The 16,714-nt window shown below is 36.6% G+C and overlaps 1 pseudogene; it reads left to right on the forward strand.

Moving 5' to 3' along the window:
* Positions 1-1,056: 1,056 nt before the first annotated feature.
* Positions 1,057-2,261, forward strand: LOC128497731 (zinc finger MYM-type protein 1-like; annotated as a pseudogene).
* The last annotated feature ends 14,453 nt before the right edge of the window (positions 2,262-16,714 follow it).

Here is a 16,714-nt window from a genome sequence, read left to right on the forward strand (position 1 = left end):
TATATATATATATATATATATATATATATATATATACACACACTAAGCCACTGAAGTGGTAGGCCTACACCACATCACTGTTTGGCTTTCTATATAGTGATATGGGTTATGCTGCATTATTGTAAATGTCTGGCTCAATGTATAGTGATAGGGATTATGCTGCACCACCGTCAATATGTGCCTTAGTATAAAGTGATAGGTGTTATGCTGTAATGTGTGCCTCAGTATATAATGATAACAGTTATGTTTCACCGTTAGTGCATGCCTCGGTATATAAAGATAATGGTTGTGTTGTACCACTGTCAGTGCGTGCCTCAGTATATAATGATAGCAGTTGTGCTGCACTACTGTCAATGTCTGCCTCAGTGTATAATGATAGTTATGCTGTACTACTGTACATGTCTAGCTCAGTATATATAAAGATAGCAGTTATGCTGTACCACCATCAATATCTGGCTCAGTTATAGTGATAGGTGTTATGCTGTTCCACCAAAGTATCTGGCTCAGTGTATAGTGATAGGAGCTATGCTGTTTCACTGTAATGTTTGCCTTAATATATAAGTAGTTAATCGGCACCACCATCAATGCCTGGCTCAGTATAAAGTCATAGGCATTATGCTGTACCACCGTCACTGTCTGGCTCAGTATATAGTGATAGGTGTAATGCTGTAGCATTGTCAATGTCTGGCCGGTTATATAATGAAGTCATGCTATACCACAGTCAGGGTCTGGTTCATACGGTATATATAACCACGAGTAGACACTATATATGCAAATGCTTAAATGAAAAGGGAACGTTATTACGGTGTTATTGTTTTAGTTTACAGTGTCTTTAGCTGCTTAGCCAGTACTTAATTTGTAATTTTTGTCACTCACTTGTTAGTGTCTAAGAAGACCTTTCAGTTAAAATGAATCTATGTGGGAGAAACATGGGACACATCCCCTTGACTGACCCTACAACAGAAATATATTATGATATATAGTATGAAGAGAAATTGACCAAGTGGGTTTCAGCAACCAAAAATAAAGAAGGCGAGAGACAAGTCAGCTGAGGCAATGTCTGGATCAATTTTAAAATGTGGTACCCTCAACATCTACCAAAGTAGGAGAAAGTACTGAAGACATTCAATCTAGTGAATCCAAGGGGGAAACACCAGAAGTATCTTCTCAAGGTTCATATAAATAAGCAAAAGAATTGGAGGAGGAGGGAGATGCCAGCAAAAGTTTGCACCAGGAAGACTTTGTTGAAAAGGAAGAAGAAGAGGAAGAAGAGGAACAAGAGGAAGAGGAGACTGGTAGACTATCAGTTTATTCTGATGTTGCTGCTTGGCCAGTCCCAGTTCCAGATGACTTAAAGGTGGACCTCATTAAGAGGGGAAGTCGACAGCTGACCACAGCATGGTTCTATAAGGCTCTGCCAAATGGTGAGAAAGTTCTAACGTGGATGGTGTACTCTCCTTCAAAAGAAAGTTGGTTTTGTTTTTGCTGCAGATTTTCTGCTCTTAATGAAGACACAACCAGAACTTCCAGTTTTGTCATTGGATTTCAAGTGTGGTGGAAACTGAACCCAAGGGTGCCTGATCATGAGGCTTCTGAACTGCATCTTACATGCTTGAAGAAATGGAAGACCTTGAGAGCCGGATTGAAGCTACAAAAATGCCTTGATCAAGGCCATCAACTTGTGGACAAAATGAAAAAGATATGGAGGGATATTTTGCAACGCCTCTTGGATGTAACTGTTTCTGGCTCGCCAGAATCTACCTTTCTGTGGTCATAAAGAAACCATGGCATCAGCAAACAAAGGAAACTTCCTGGAATTGGTAGACTTGCTCTCAAATTATGATCCAGTTTTAAAGGAACATGTCATAAGACTTAAACATTCTATTGCATCTGGGAAGAGAATGCACTCCTATTTTTCTTATGGAAAATCACGTGAAAGAAAAAATAGTGGCGGACATCAAGAAAGCAAAGTACTTTGCGATTCTTTTTGACAGCACCCCTGATGTGTCCCCCAATGATCAGATGCATGAGGTGATTTGATATGTCCACATTGAAGGTGACCATGTTGAAGTAAAGGAATCTTTCTTGGGCTTCTTTCCTATTGCTGGAAAAAAACTGCTGCTGACCTCACAGAAAATATCCTAAAACATCTGGAGAAAGATGGAATGGACATGCGCCTTTGCCGTGGTCAAGGATACGACAATGTTGCAACTATGGCAGGAATTCATGGTGGTGTTCAGGCAAAAGATAAAATGAATTAATCCAAAGGGTTTGTTTATGCCATGTGCAAACCATTCTCTGAACCTTTTTTTTTTTTTTTTTTTTGGAACATTGGAGAGAGTGTATTCCTTCTTTTCTTTTTCCACTCATCATTGGGAACTGCTGATGGATAATATAGGCATGACAGTGAAAAGACTTTCCCAGACACAATGGCGTGCTCATTATGATGCTGTGAAACCAGTTAGGGCAAATTTTGAAAAACTGACTTCAGCCCTTGAAATCCTGTGTGATCCCCAAGAAAATGTGGACACAAGAGGATCAGCTCAGACGTTGCTGGCTGCTGTATGTGGTTTTTCGTTTTTGTGTTACCTTTCTTTCTGGTGTGAAGTTCTGGAAGAAACTAATAACACGTTGTGAAAAGTCTATTGTGAGGCTACACGCTCTGAAATTGTTTCTTGCGGATCAAAGAAATGAAATTGTGAAGAGGGCCGTTTGTTATGCAACTAAAATGTGTGAGGAAATGAACATTTATATGGAGAGAAGAGGAAGAGTACAGCTCAAGAAAACAATGCCAGGCGAGAAGGCAAACGATGCTGGTCTCACATTGCCAGAGGAAATGAAAAGAGCTATGTTTGAGTGCCTTGATAGGTTTCATCAGGAGTTGAAAATTTGTTCTAAGGCAATGAAAAAAATCATTTAAATCTTTGGTATTATTCAGCCAAACTCTTTGGTTGTTACAACAGAAAAGGATCTTCAGAATTATACTCCAAAATTGAGTGAGATTTTTTTACGAATTTTCCGATGATGACATCTATGTGGAAATTGAACGCCTTCGGAGGCATTTGGAAGCTGCCAAGATCAGCTTTGAAGAAACAAAGAATTTGACAACATTGCTTTGATGATGTCATTGATCAGTTTGCAGAAATGAAGGCTTGAAGGAACAGGATGTAAATCCATTTCCCTTCGCAAAATAGAGTGGGGGGTTATTAAAGAAAGCAGTATTATATGTTCAGTAAATGTTAAACATATTTATATTACTTATAAGTTATTAATTTAAGTTTACAAATTGGTGCAATAAATATTCTTGCCAACATAATTTTTTTTGTAGATGTCTTTACATTTGGGGGGGTGCCATTTACAGGATCCGCCCTAGGCGCCCAATACTCTAGGTACGCCCCTGATCAAACAAAAAAAGTGTTAAATAAAATTAGACATGTAACAGGCTCTTCTTTAAGGGCTACCCCAGAAGAACTTTTACAAGTTGACCAAAAACCTCCAAGGAACATAGCCTAGTCTTACAGATGTTTAAACAGCAACTGGATGAATACTTGCAAAAACATAATATTCAGGGAAAACGTTTCTAAATTGGAAATAGCTTCTTGGTCCAAGGAGAGGTCTGATTTTTTTAGTTTGTTGCAAAATTGGAAACAGCTACAAACTGGATTTTTTTTTTGCATTTTGGATCAACAGCAATTAACAGATGTGGGAAAGGCTGAACTTGATGGATGCATGTCTTTTTGCAGTCTATGTAATTATGTAATAATACTAGGAACTTTAATATATAGCAAGAAACTGGAAATCTCAAAAGCTAATATCATGGTCAACAATAGACCCCCAGCTAATCTAGCAATGGAAAATTCAGGAGTTGGCTAAAACAAATAAAAGATGGATTAACATGGATAAATATTTATAATAGTTTATATAGGGTAAAAAAAAAAATAGATTTTTCAAAATAGATTTTTCAATTTGTGAAGACATTAATTTTTCAGTACAAACATTCTGGTGGGTATAGTTTTATATTCTATTATTTCTGCTGCATTGAATAGTCTTACTACAGGTAAAGCTTTTCAGTGAAATACCCATGTGTCAGTGTGATTCAATTGCAGTTTCTAGAATAACCTTTGTTATTGGGGGGAATTGAAACACAAAATAAAAAGTTACCAGTGGCTATCTCTAATTTCCATAAAAAGAGAAACCGTCAAATTTGAAAAATAGGCACAACAAAACAACATAAATACGAGTCTATGTTGCAGAGCCTGATATAAATCAGACATTACATTTAAAAATGGCTAATTAATAAATATGATTTTGTTAGTGACTTTTTTTCTTGAACACAGATATGATCAGCTTTTAGAAGTTATGACCATTAAGTCGTTCCACGCCATCATTAAAAAAGTGGCCCAACACCATGACACCATGGAATGTGACAGTAGCAGAGTGTGTTCTTGTGCACACCTCTACCCTGTGGTTCCTGGAGAAGGGGACTGCCTAACACTTGATGCAGTCTTTGGGAACCGCCATTGGCTGTAAGTCTGGTGTGATCAAGCATGATTTCCATTATGAATGGATCCCGCGCATTCTCAATAAATGTGAGGATCCTTTCATGAGTAGTAAGAGCTGCTGATTGGTCAGAGACTGATTTATGTGATGTCCCCAGCCAGCCCCCCTCCCTTATGTATTGATGCCCCCTTTTGTACTGGTTAATGTACCCATGTGTATTGCCCCCAGCCACCCCCCCTTTGTGTATTGATTTGTGTGATGTCCCAACCACCCTGTTGTGTACTTATACCCCAGCCACCCCCTTTTTGTATTTCATTGTTGTCCCAAGGCAGCCTCCCCTTTGAAAATAGGTCCCATTCTACCTATCACCCCCGACTATTTTTTTTTTATTTTTTTTTTTTAAATACTTACTTTTTTGCTGCCTTCTTCCCTGCAGACTGCTCTCCTTTGACATGCTCTTCTTCCTGCCAAGAGGAACTGTTCCATGTGCCTTGAGCGTCACATCCTGTCTTCAAGGGGGTGGGACAAAGAGCCTCACTGAGGCACTGGGCGGCATGGTGCAGTGTCATATGGCCGCTTTAAAACTCGGCTGCAATAGCATCTCTGTATGCCGGCCCACGAACTGGCTGGCCCACCGTGGGTGCTGCGGGCTTTTGCCCTGCACTAAGACAGCCCTGGCACGGCCAAATCGGCCACTTCAGCGGGCGGCCGTTTAACTTAAATTCAGGGTGTCCCCTGGCTGTCGGTGTGGTAGAGCCTGTCCTGGTGTGTGTATTTGGTCATCTATTTTCTGGCGCTTACTTATGCAGAGATGAAACCCCCTCCTGAATTTGTAGTCACTTCAGAGGACAAAACTTTTTAGGCCCAGAAATCAGTGAGAGGAAAAGTACAGGTGGTAAGTCTCTTGGCAGGAAGCCCACTGGCAGGGCGGACGGCAGGAACAACACAGGGTCAGGTACAGGGCCAGAGCAAAGCGGTCCAAACACATTAATGTAAAGGCACTGACTTAAGGGCTGGGCAGATTTAAATGGGTAGGGATAATCCAAGTAACAGGACACAGCTGCTTGTGATGAGGAGGTCTGGGTGCTCCATGGAGAGATGGGCGGCCACTAGTGGTGACTTAAGGAAATGAGCAGCACAGAGTTTGAGTGTTCCAGGCTGTGAAGGGTGGGACCTGACAAAGTAAAGCGAGTAAGGGGTATTTTGCTGTGTTTCACTTTATTAGTTGGTAGGTTGTATTGCTTTTCTATTTATCTGTACATAGTGATAATATATTTTATATTAATTATAATTATTATTATAACCTGACAAGGGTAGTTTAACTATTAACTATTTGATCAAAATATCTTCAGGTTGAACATATCTTGGTTTTGATTTATATGTCATTACTAATAATTATTTAACATTTCCCTTAAAAACTTTTTGTACTACTAAAGACTGTATGCTACTCTTTAATATTAAAATCGTAAAGGGGAAATGCATCACAACCTGAATATTATGTTTAACTTCTAAATGAGCATTTTTGCTGCTGTTATGGTGTTGTTTCTGCCATTTCATTCCAGAGGTAACGCGTGAGCAGTCAAGCATGGTTATTCTCTTTGAAATGTTCTCTCTCTTGTTCATAATAAAACCAAGATAATGGCTCTTAAGACTTTCTTAAAAATGAATTCTGATTAGCTATTGTAGCTCCAGTATAAAGGAGTGTATTCATTTTTGTTAGAATTACAGTCTTTAAATTTTGCCTTTGATTTAACTCCAGCATTCAATGATATAACAATTCCGTTTTAGTATAGAGGGAAAGATACAATGTTAACAAAGCAGAGAAAGTCATCCTCATTCACGAGAACCCTTTATTTGTTTTATGAAATCTTATAATTTATTGTAAATCTGAACTTTCATTTTTATGATAGCAGGGTTTAAATTCCATAATTATGTGAAGTTAGCTTTGTGCATATTTTGTAGATCTAATTAATAAAAGCTTTTCGTGCTATCTCTCTGGCATAGAGAGAGCACAGGGAAATTTCATAGTGACTTTTATTAATTAGATCTGCAAAATATGGGGTGATTCAAGGGATTTTATGGAAAAAGTTAAATAATGATGGAGTATTCAATTATCATCCCTTAAAATTAACCCACAGAATGTATGCATTTGCAATCATCTAATAGCATAAATATTTAATCTCAACAGTGACATTAGTAGGCTTTTGCAAGATCCAATGCTTGAGTCCATATTAGCTTAAAAAAATCGTCGTAAAAACGTATATATGAACTCAACAAAAAATACTGTGTAACCCTGATTTAATCACATAATACACAGATTCCATACACGCATATCAGATATCTAATACCTGCAGTGCATGTTTTCCTCCCTGCTGTATTTGAGGGTGATAGGCATAATGTTTTCATCATAACACATGACCTAGGAAAAAAATAAAGCTTAACCCCTTAAGGACCGGGCTCGTTTTTTCTTTTTGTACCCTGTGGGACCAAGGCGGTTTTAATACTTTTGTGGTGCTTGTGTTCAGCTGTAATTTTCTCCTCACCCATTTAGTGTACCCACATAAGTTATATATTGTTTTTTTCAGGACAAGATGGGCTTTCTTCAGATACCATTATTTTGATCGTATCATCTTATTTACTATAAAAAAAAATAAAAAAAACATGGTGAAAAATTGAAAGAAAAAAAAACACATTTTATGACTTATTTGAAAAATCTTTTACTCACCTAAAAAAGCAAGTAAAAAAACTAGCTAAATAGATTCTACTACTTGTCCTGAGTTTAGAAATACCCAATGTTTTTATGTTTTTTGTAAGTTATAGGGCAATAAGTACAAGCAGCGTTTTATGATTTCCAAACCTTTTTTAACAAATCTGGTCAGTCTGCCTCCATCTCCTCTTTGGAACATCTTTGAAGCCGGTTAACTCAATTTAATTTTTGAAAACTAGACACCCCAGGGAATATCAAATGCTGTTATTTTAACCCTTTCCATGCAACAGGTATACAACCACACTTTGTCAAACTTTGTAATAGTAATTTTTGGTTTTTTTGCTTGACCGAGGCATTCCAGCGACACCATTTAAGTTTAGGAGGCGATCGTTGATCGCCTCCTAAATGCTTTTAAAACGGGCGTCCATAGCCATACAATGTATGGCGGCTGTTGACGCCCCGGGGAGGGGCCAGACATGGCCCCCGATGCCGATCTTGGCCTTGCTGAATGCCTCGACATTACAGTAACATTACAGGCATTACCGTAACGACGGTTAAGCGAAGACAGTGATCGTTGATCACTTTCTAAGCTTATTTAATTTTTTGACGGTTCAGAACCGTCAAAGGTCATTAAGTGACCGTTTTTCCATGACGGTCCTGAACTGGCAAAGGTCGTTAAGGGGTTAAGGATCATAAGATAGGACCAAAATGGGTAGACTAGATGGTCCTCGTCTGCTGTCAAATTATATGGCTCTATGTTTTGTTTCTTAAATTCCTGATCTCTCAACCTTGGGCTTATCCCTAATTGACTAGAAGCTCACCCCTATAGCCACCCATTTACAGCATATTTGTTTCCCAGGAGATTCTATTTATCTCTCTCACCAGTGTCTCCAACAAATGCTGAGCACTCCATTTTTGTCTTTTTCTGGCTAGGACATGGTAAACGGTGCGGCCAGGAAGAGGCCTATGACTAAACCTGCACTGACCTCTTTACGTGAATCTTCTTAAGCACCTTAAATAAAATGTTGTCCGTTTAGATTTTGCAAAAGCATTTGACACTGTTCCACACTAGCGGTTATTGTACAAGCTAGGACAAATCAGTCTTGGAGAAAATGCCTGTGTTTGGATTAGAAATTGTCTTAGTGACAGGGTGCAAAGAGTTGTTGTTAATGTTAACTTCGCAAGCTGGACAACTGTCATAAGTGGGGTGCCTCAGGGTTCTGTCTTGGGTCCAGTTCTCTTTAACGGAATGATTTATGAATGATCTTGCAATAGGGATCGGAAATCACTTGTCAAAAGTCTGACCAGGATGTAGCTTCTCTTTAAAATGATTTGGATAAACTAGGGGACTGGAAAAAAAATGGCAGATGAGATTCAATATAGATAAGTGTAAGGTACCAAAAATAAGCATGCAACTTACACTCTAAAGGGCACTGCACTGGGAAAAGCAGAAAATGAGAAGGACTTAGGTATAATTGTAGACCATAGACTTAGCAACAAAGTGCAGTGCCAGTCAGTTGTTGCAAAAGTCAGTAAGGCATTGGTATGCATAAAGAGGAGTATTAAATCACAAGATGAAAATATAATTTTAACTCTTTATAAAGCAATGGTGAGGCCTCACCTTGAATATGCAGTGCAATTTTGGGCATCAGTTTTTAAGAAGGATGTTATAGAGCTGGAGAAAGTGCAGAGGCAGGCTACAGAGTTAATTAAAGGAATGGAGAATTATAGTTATAAAGAAAGACTAGAAAAACTGAACTTGTTTTCACTTGAAAACAGACATGTAAGGGGGGATCTGATCATATTGTATTAATACATACAAGGTCAGTATAAATAGCTCTCTAGTGATCTATTCACCAAGAGGTTTCTACAAAAGATACGGGTCATCAGTTGAGACTTGAGGAAAGGAGATTTCAGCATCAGCATAGGAAAGGGTTCTTCACAGTAAGAACAATAAGAATATGGAATTCTCTGCCTGAGGATGTTGTATTATCTAACTGTGGATATTTTTAAGAAAGGTCTGGAGATTATTTTTAAAAGCCTAAAAAAGTGTTATATGCTGCTTGAAGAAATAGAAACTCCCCTTGTTCATACAGCATTAAAATCATGGCAATCAGATTTAAAGTGTTTGATCGATTTAAACATATGGATAGGTAGTCTATTAGAAGTTAATAAAATCTCGCACTGTCTCAATATGATTGAATTGCATTACAAGATAATGTGGAGATGGTATATAACCCCGGTGAAACAATGTAAATTTAACTCTAATGTTTCCCCTATTTGCTGGAGATGTCGTTCTTGTTTAGGATCATTCCCTCATATCTGGTGGGAATGCCTTCAGATTCAACCTATTTGGCAAGATATTTTTAAGCTCATTTCTGATACTTTGAATCAAAAGGTAGTACCTACCATGCAAAGAGCCCTACTACATTTTGACTTAAAAGAATTTCGGTTTAACCAAAGGGCTTTTATAGTACAATGCTTGTTAGCCATGAAGATAATTCTAGCTAGACAATGGCTACAATCATCATTTATCTCTTTGGATCACGTTGTGAACCAAATCAGCCATCAATGCTTGATGGAACGCGGCTTTTTTCTTTCTCATCAGTGTCCACAGAAATTTTATAACATTTGGAGACCATGGCTGATTCGGTACCCTGATATTCTTCCTTGATAGCAATCGATTTAATACAATATATAAATTTACTGACTACATTAACTTGGCTTGACAGTGTGAATGGATGGTGTGGATGGTTTGTCTTTTTTTCTTTTTTGTTTTTCTCTGTTGTGGGCTATAGACTGGGAAGATTTGTTGTATTCCCGGTCTAATCGTGTTGTATATGTTTTATATTGCAATTTTAGACGCATCAATAACTTATTTATATAAAAATGCTGGAAATACTTGCTGCTCCATTCCGTGTAAACTGAATGGGAATTATGAATATATGTATTTATATGCTGCTATATTTATTATATGTACTTTCGGCTGATATATGATGTTTCTTTTTTTTATATATATTGTATGTGATGTGGTCTAATAAAAAAAAAAAAAAAAAAAAAAAAAAAAAGGAAGGTCTGGATGCTTTTCTGGTTAAGCATAACATAATGGGCTACAACTGTTAAAAGCACAGTAGTATTAGCAAGCTGATCCAGGGAGTAATCCGATCGCCACTATGGAATCAAGTAGGATTTTCCCTGTTGTGGGATACTTGGTTTTTGCCCCAAGTAGGGTTTTTTTGCCTTCTTTTGGATCAACCTTAGAACTTGATGGATTGAAGTATTTTTTCAACCTACTACTATACTAAAAGCTTTGTAATAAAGAACACATAATGCTGGCATCTCTCCTGACATGGACCAGTTGGTGACATCCTTTGACCTCCACTATTTTGCAGGTACTATCTTAAGAACATATTTGTAATGGTCAAATAGCCACATTTAGAATGACTATATTGGAATGCATCTATTGATGAAAAAGGGAATATTAACACACAGAGGTATAAGCTTCAATGTATATTGTGTATTAATTAGGAAAATATCAGAATTCATTTAGGTTCATTATGTTTTATTATCACAAAGACTGACCAAAAACACACAAAAGCCAGGAAATTGTTTGTTCTGGCATAGTGAAAATGTCACTTTTTGCAAGAATTAATTGAAGTACTAAGACTATCACATTCCATTGAGAGGTGGTTATTCTTTTGCAGTGAACATTTAAAAAAAAAATCACTATGACAACAACATATCAATCTTGTGCTCCAGGGTTTTGCTTTCTCTGTCTGAGATTAAGCATGTTAGCTGAAGCCATAAATTAACAACATTACTAAGGGCTATTAATGAATTTGTTTAAACCCGTTTAACTACCAAGTTCTCATGATGGGGATTATACTAATGGCCACACACAACAGGTTTATACAACCAAGAACTGTTTCAGTACTGGGAGACCTTATGCCTAACCAGAAGATTTAGATTCAGATGTTGATAAATAAGGTGTATATTTCTTCATGATTGTTGACACATTTAATCAGTAATGCTCACACACATCAGATTCCAGGTACCTTTTTGTTCTTATCGTTACCTAAATCAAGTGGTGCTGTATTTCATTATCTGAGCTTGCTAGTGCAAAATCTAGTTCTGTACCTATGAACCTACAGATCGTCACTTCAACAACTCGTGTGAACATGTGCAAACCCATTGATTCTACTTGCAATCAGCAAATGAAAATCCAAGTAGATCAGCAGTTTCTGAAATACTCAGACCAGCCCGCCCGGCATCAACAACTATGCCACATTCAAAGTAACTTAAATCCCCTTTCTTCCCCATTCTGATGCCTGGTTTGAACTTCAGCAAGTTGTCTTGACCACGTCTACATGCCTAAATGCATTGAGTTGCTGCCATGTGATTGGCTGATTAGCTATTTGAACAGGTGGTAGTATATAGAATGCAATTTTAATTAATAGGTAAATACTTTTACAACAGATTTTGAAGAAAAAAATAGAAACAATAACCATCCATACTATCCATTAAAAGTCACACATAACCACATACAATAATTTAACATTACTGTTAAGCTGACAACGTTAAAACCCACTGATACATTTATAACTGGTAATATAATCCAGCCCCAAATGTGTAAGGTTGAACTATATATTAATTTGTTTGACAGTTACAATAGCCTTTAGTGAAGACTCATTTCAGAAAGCGCGTTAAGCTTAGATAATTAATTTTCATTTACAAAAGTATGATTAGGAAAAAAAAAAAATCAGGTGCCTAATTGGTAAGCTAATTGAACCTCGTTCCTTAGCTTGTTTAATGAATGTGCTTTCAGAAAGATTTTGAAAGAACTTGAATGTGGAAAATAAAAAGAAACCTTAAAAGTGAAATTTCAAAAGCTTAGTGTCAACATATGCAAAGAAGAGGCTAACAATATTTTTAATTAAAAGAGAATATGTAATTAAATACCATGATACCTGGAATTATAAGGGATTTTTTCAGCTTTATTATAACTTTTACAAATTTTGACATAAATACAAAAAATGGAGAATACACTTCCAACATGTAACTGAGGTTACAGTCTCAAAAAGATAAATGTTCTTTCGGTAAAGAGCAGCAAAAAATAAATAATATTTTGAAGATTTCTTTTAAGTATAATATGACAAAATACTATCTGTTCAAACACAGCTTCATTCACTGTAGTGGCCTACAGAGGCTGAGAGCACTCGGTGCTCTCATGCCAGCAAAGGAAACAGTAAATTTGGTTTCCCTAACGTTATCACAGTTGTATAGTATAGAAGGTGTTTATAGATGTATTAACCCCCAATGAATATTGTTGGGCTGCTTAAAATGTTTAATTGAAAGAAGGCTAGGCACATGAATACACAAGTATACAATTTATATACATGCACAGACAATATGCCGCTTTAGCATTCTTTGAGTTTGTGTTAAACCACTGCTGTTGATTGTATGCCCTTTAAGTTCAGGAAGCAGAAAAATAAGTAAATTCATTTTGTTTTATCTTTAGCCATCTAAAGAAAAAAAAAAGATTATATGATAGCATAATATCAAATATCTATGGGGGGAAATTCCAAAGGCTCTGATGACCTGTTCATTAATTAGACTGTGCCCTAAACAAGAGGTCACCTGAAGAAAGGGATTTTCACTTAAAGTAGTTAAAAAGGGGTTCTTTACGGTAAGAACAATAAAGATGTGGAATTGACTACCCACAGATGTTGTGCTATCAAATTCAGTAGATGCCTTTAAATATGGGTTAGATCTTTTTAGTAGAAATATGTACAGTATATATACAGGGATATGAATTGGTTATAAGGACAAGATTAGTTATAGCTTGTCGACCCAGTGAGAAATCAGATTTTGGAATCAAAAAGGAATTTTTCATCATTTAAAAATTGTTTTGGTTTTTTTTTTTTTACCATCTTCTGGATCAACAGCAAGGTTGAACTCGATGAACGTGTGCCTTTTTTCAACCTAAATTACTATGTTACTGTTTCTAAGGTAAGTTTAAAAGATTATTTGCCTGTTGAAAACCAAAAAATCCTCCCATTGTGCTCTGGACATTACTACTTAACCACAGGCTATATACATGGTGGCTGAACATGAAGCATTTCGGTTGCATTCTAATTTTTTTTAATAGTAACTATATTTCATCTATGTATTTATTTATATTTTTCAAGCTATCCTAATTGTATGCACTAAACAAAATAAACACCATGCTATTTACTAGTCTCTCTCCCTCTATCTCCCTATCTTGCCAAAATTAAGTACTTCAAAATACCAGATATTCATGTGATTTTGGTGATTTGAAATATAATTAATACATTGACCATATTTGCGTTTTTATTTATGTAAAACAGACTTTTAGTGCAATATTGAGCACTTATACAGCTGTAACTTCTTTAGCTTAACCAGTAATTGATATTACATTTGACTTCATCCCCACTAAAGAGCATCATTTTTATTCAGTTAGCTATATAACTTCCTTTAAGTTTTTTTATTCAACCTAAAATTGGTCTGCTAATGACCCATCTTTGAAAAGCAGAAATTTTAAATATTACAGTATTATCATTCAATTCATAATGCTTTAAAAAGTGCATACAGAAGCGGTGCATTATTTTATGTGTTCAAAACCCATGTCACGTGAAAAATGAATTAATGTGCACGTTGGGGACCGGATAGAAAGAAGAGTGGGTAAGATCTGGCAATCTTACTGCTCAATGGTACTAATCACTTCCTTAATCATTTTAGGGCACTAGGTAAAAAACTTAAGCAAAGGACCACCAAAGTAATATTCTCTGGAATATAAACAGTACTACGCACTACATCAGGGAGAGAGCAGGAGCTTAGGGAGATCAATGAGTTAATGAGAACGTGGTGTAACAAAGAGGGATTAGGGAACACCGAGCAGACTTTGTAGTCGACTAGAGACTCTACGGCAGGGATGGCCTACACCTAAATGATGAGGTGGCTGCAGTATTAGGGAAGAGGATGGCTACAGGCATAGAAGAGTTTTTAAACCAGGTTCGGGGGGGGGCAAAGAGAAACGGAGAGATAGTAAAGAAGATTTGAAGGGTGTCTAGCTATTGGAACAGGAGCTGAGGGCAGTGGTGGGATTCACATAGATAAGAGAGGTATTGTATATAAAATAAAAATTTAACCTGTGGTCATGAAGCGTTTGTCAATGGATGGACCAAAAATGGTAAGTAATCGTATATGTCTTTTGCAAGAAAATATCACAGAAACATGGTGGGATGATATGCATGACTGGTCAGTAAACTTACAAAGTTACTCAATCTTAGAAGGCAAAGAGAAAATATAAAAGGGGAAAGGATCGGTGAACCCTAAATTAAAGCCCAGTATTAAGAAATGTGTGCCTGATAACTCTAACTCTGGTTCCACTAAGGGCAGCAAGTTTCTTTACCTACTAAATGACAAATTTATGTCACAATTAGTAAATATCCCAACCAAAATGGATGCCTGTCTGGATCTACATATGACTACTTAGGAGTCTAAGGTTTTCTTTTTTGTTTTTTTGTTTTTTTTAATAAATGATCTTCCATATTGCATTTAAAGACATATCTCACCGTTTGCTGATGGCACAAAATTAGGCAGTATAATACTGTTTAACCTCGATGTTGCTTCTCTGCGGGATTTAGACAGAATGAGATTGCACAGAGCAAACAAGTGCAAAGTGGCAAATGATGCAACATATACTTTAAATGGTATCTCACTGGGAAACCAGGATTTAGGAATAATTGTCGACAGATTTCATACACAAAGGGAGGGATTCTTTACAGTAAGGGGAATAAAAGTATGGAATTCACTGCCAAGAGAGTTGAGGCTATCAAATACAATGAAGGATCAAGATATTTTTTTTTCTCCAAAAAGCAGAACATACAATACTATAAATTATAGAATAAACATTAATATTTAAAAGCTTCTTCTTCCAAGGATAAGTATTATTGCTTTTTGGAGTCAAGAAGGAATTTTTGCCACTTAAAAACTCCAAAATGGCTTATAAAGCAGGATAGATAGAAGGGTTGAATTTGGAGTTTTTCAACCTATATTGCTATATGGTTATGTTACTTCCGTTAATGATTTATCTGTATCGTTTAAATCAAGTTGATTTAAATCACAATTAAACGCACTAGTCAGTAAGGTTCATGATTTTTAAATGTAAAGACTCATTCTTGCTGGTAATTATGAGCTTTATTATTTGCAACCAGATGATTTCTTATTATGAAAAATAACCTGTTAGATTAGTAAAAACAGCTTTATCAGAATTGATTTTGGTTTAATAGGTTAATCACTCACATTTAAATTGTTTTATTTAACTAAAGCAATAAGCATTATATAGCATACATATTCTTGTATTTGTATAAACATTGGTGTTTATTAACTGAAGTGGTTAAACAAAATATATTTTTTTAAAAAAACTGCATAACTAAGCAATATTTCACACTGAATTACCTTTGAACTATTATGTATCTTAACTAGAAAATTATCTTTAGATATGTTTCCTCCAAAAGCATTTCATTAAAATAAATTTGATTAAAATAAAAAAAAAACATGATTTTAATTCACCCTGTTTATCTGTTAAGCTAGTTACACCATGCTATGTATGAAATAAAACTCTTCAATGAAAGAATAACATGGGAAATAACATGGAAAATGTAGTTGATCTTTCAAGTTACGGGACGCGGCCAGGGCTGCCCACTGACGTCAGCGGGTGGTCTTGCTGAAGTCAGTGGGTGGCCCTGTTGACATCGGTAGGCATTCCCACTGACATCAGGGGAAACACCCCCGTTTAGAGGGGAAATGGGCGGTGAGCGGGGCTTGTCAAGACCCCGCTCCCACGACCCGGAGTATTCGGGTGTTGACCCGGGGAAGCGGTGCTTCACGCAGAGATTGTGCATCAGGCTGAAGGGAGTCACTCTTAAAAATTGAAGCATACAAATAGATCTTATTAGTTCTAATAATTATTTAAATAGTAACAAATCCTTATAGATTGTCATAGATGGATAGGTAGCGAAAGCAAAGTAGAAAGAATTGACCAATCTAGTCTGCTCTTTGAATCACTTTTAACTTGTAAATTCTTTAGGGTAGCTTTATGTACATCATAAGCTTTCAGCATTTGTAATGATATGGACATTTAAAAATGTTGTATACCCAGGGCTGTTATATACCCAGAGTCCAAGACTTTACGCTGCGTGGGACCAAGAATATAATGCTGCCTTAAGAAAAAATAAAAAGAGTAATTTTGCTAACCGTAAATTCTTTTTTCCTTAGTATAGTGTCAGTACCACGGGGTGTCGCTCTTCCTAGGGACAAGGACCTAGAAACGAAGAGGTTAAGATCACCTCCTAACCCCTCCTACTCCCCCTATAAGAGCCCCGGCAGCCCCAATACCTCCAGTAAATACGAAGAAAACAAGATAGCTTGCAACAAATAATTTTAATACAAAACGTACAGGGAGGGAAATATGTACTGACACTA

Source organism: Spea bombifrons, chromosome 5 (genome assembly GCF_027358695.1).
Source record: "Spea bombifrons isolate aSpeBom1 chromosome 5, aSpeBom1.2.pri, whole genome shotgun sequence".
NCBI lineage: Eukaryota > Metazoa > Chordata > Amphibia > Anura > Pelobatidae > Spea > Spea bombifrons.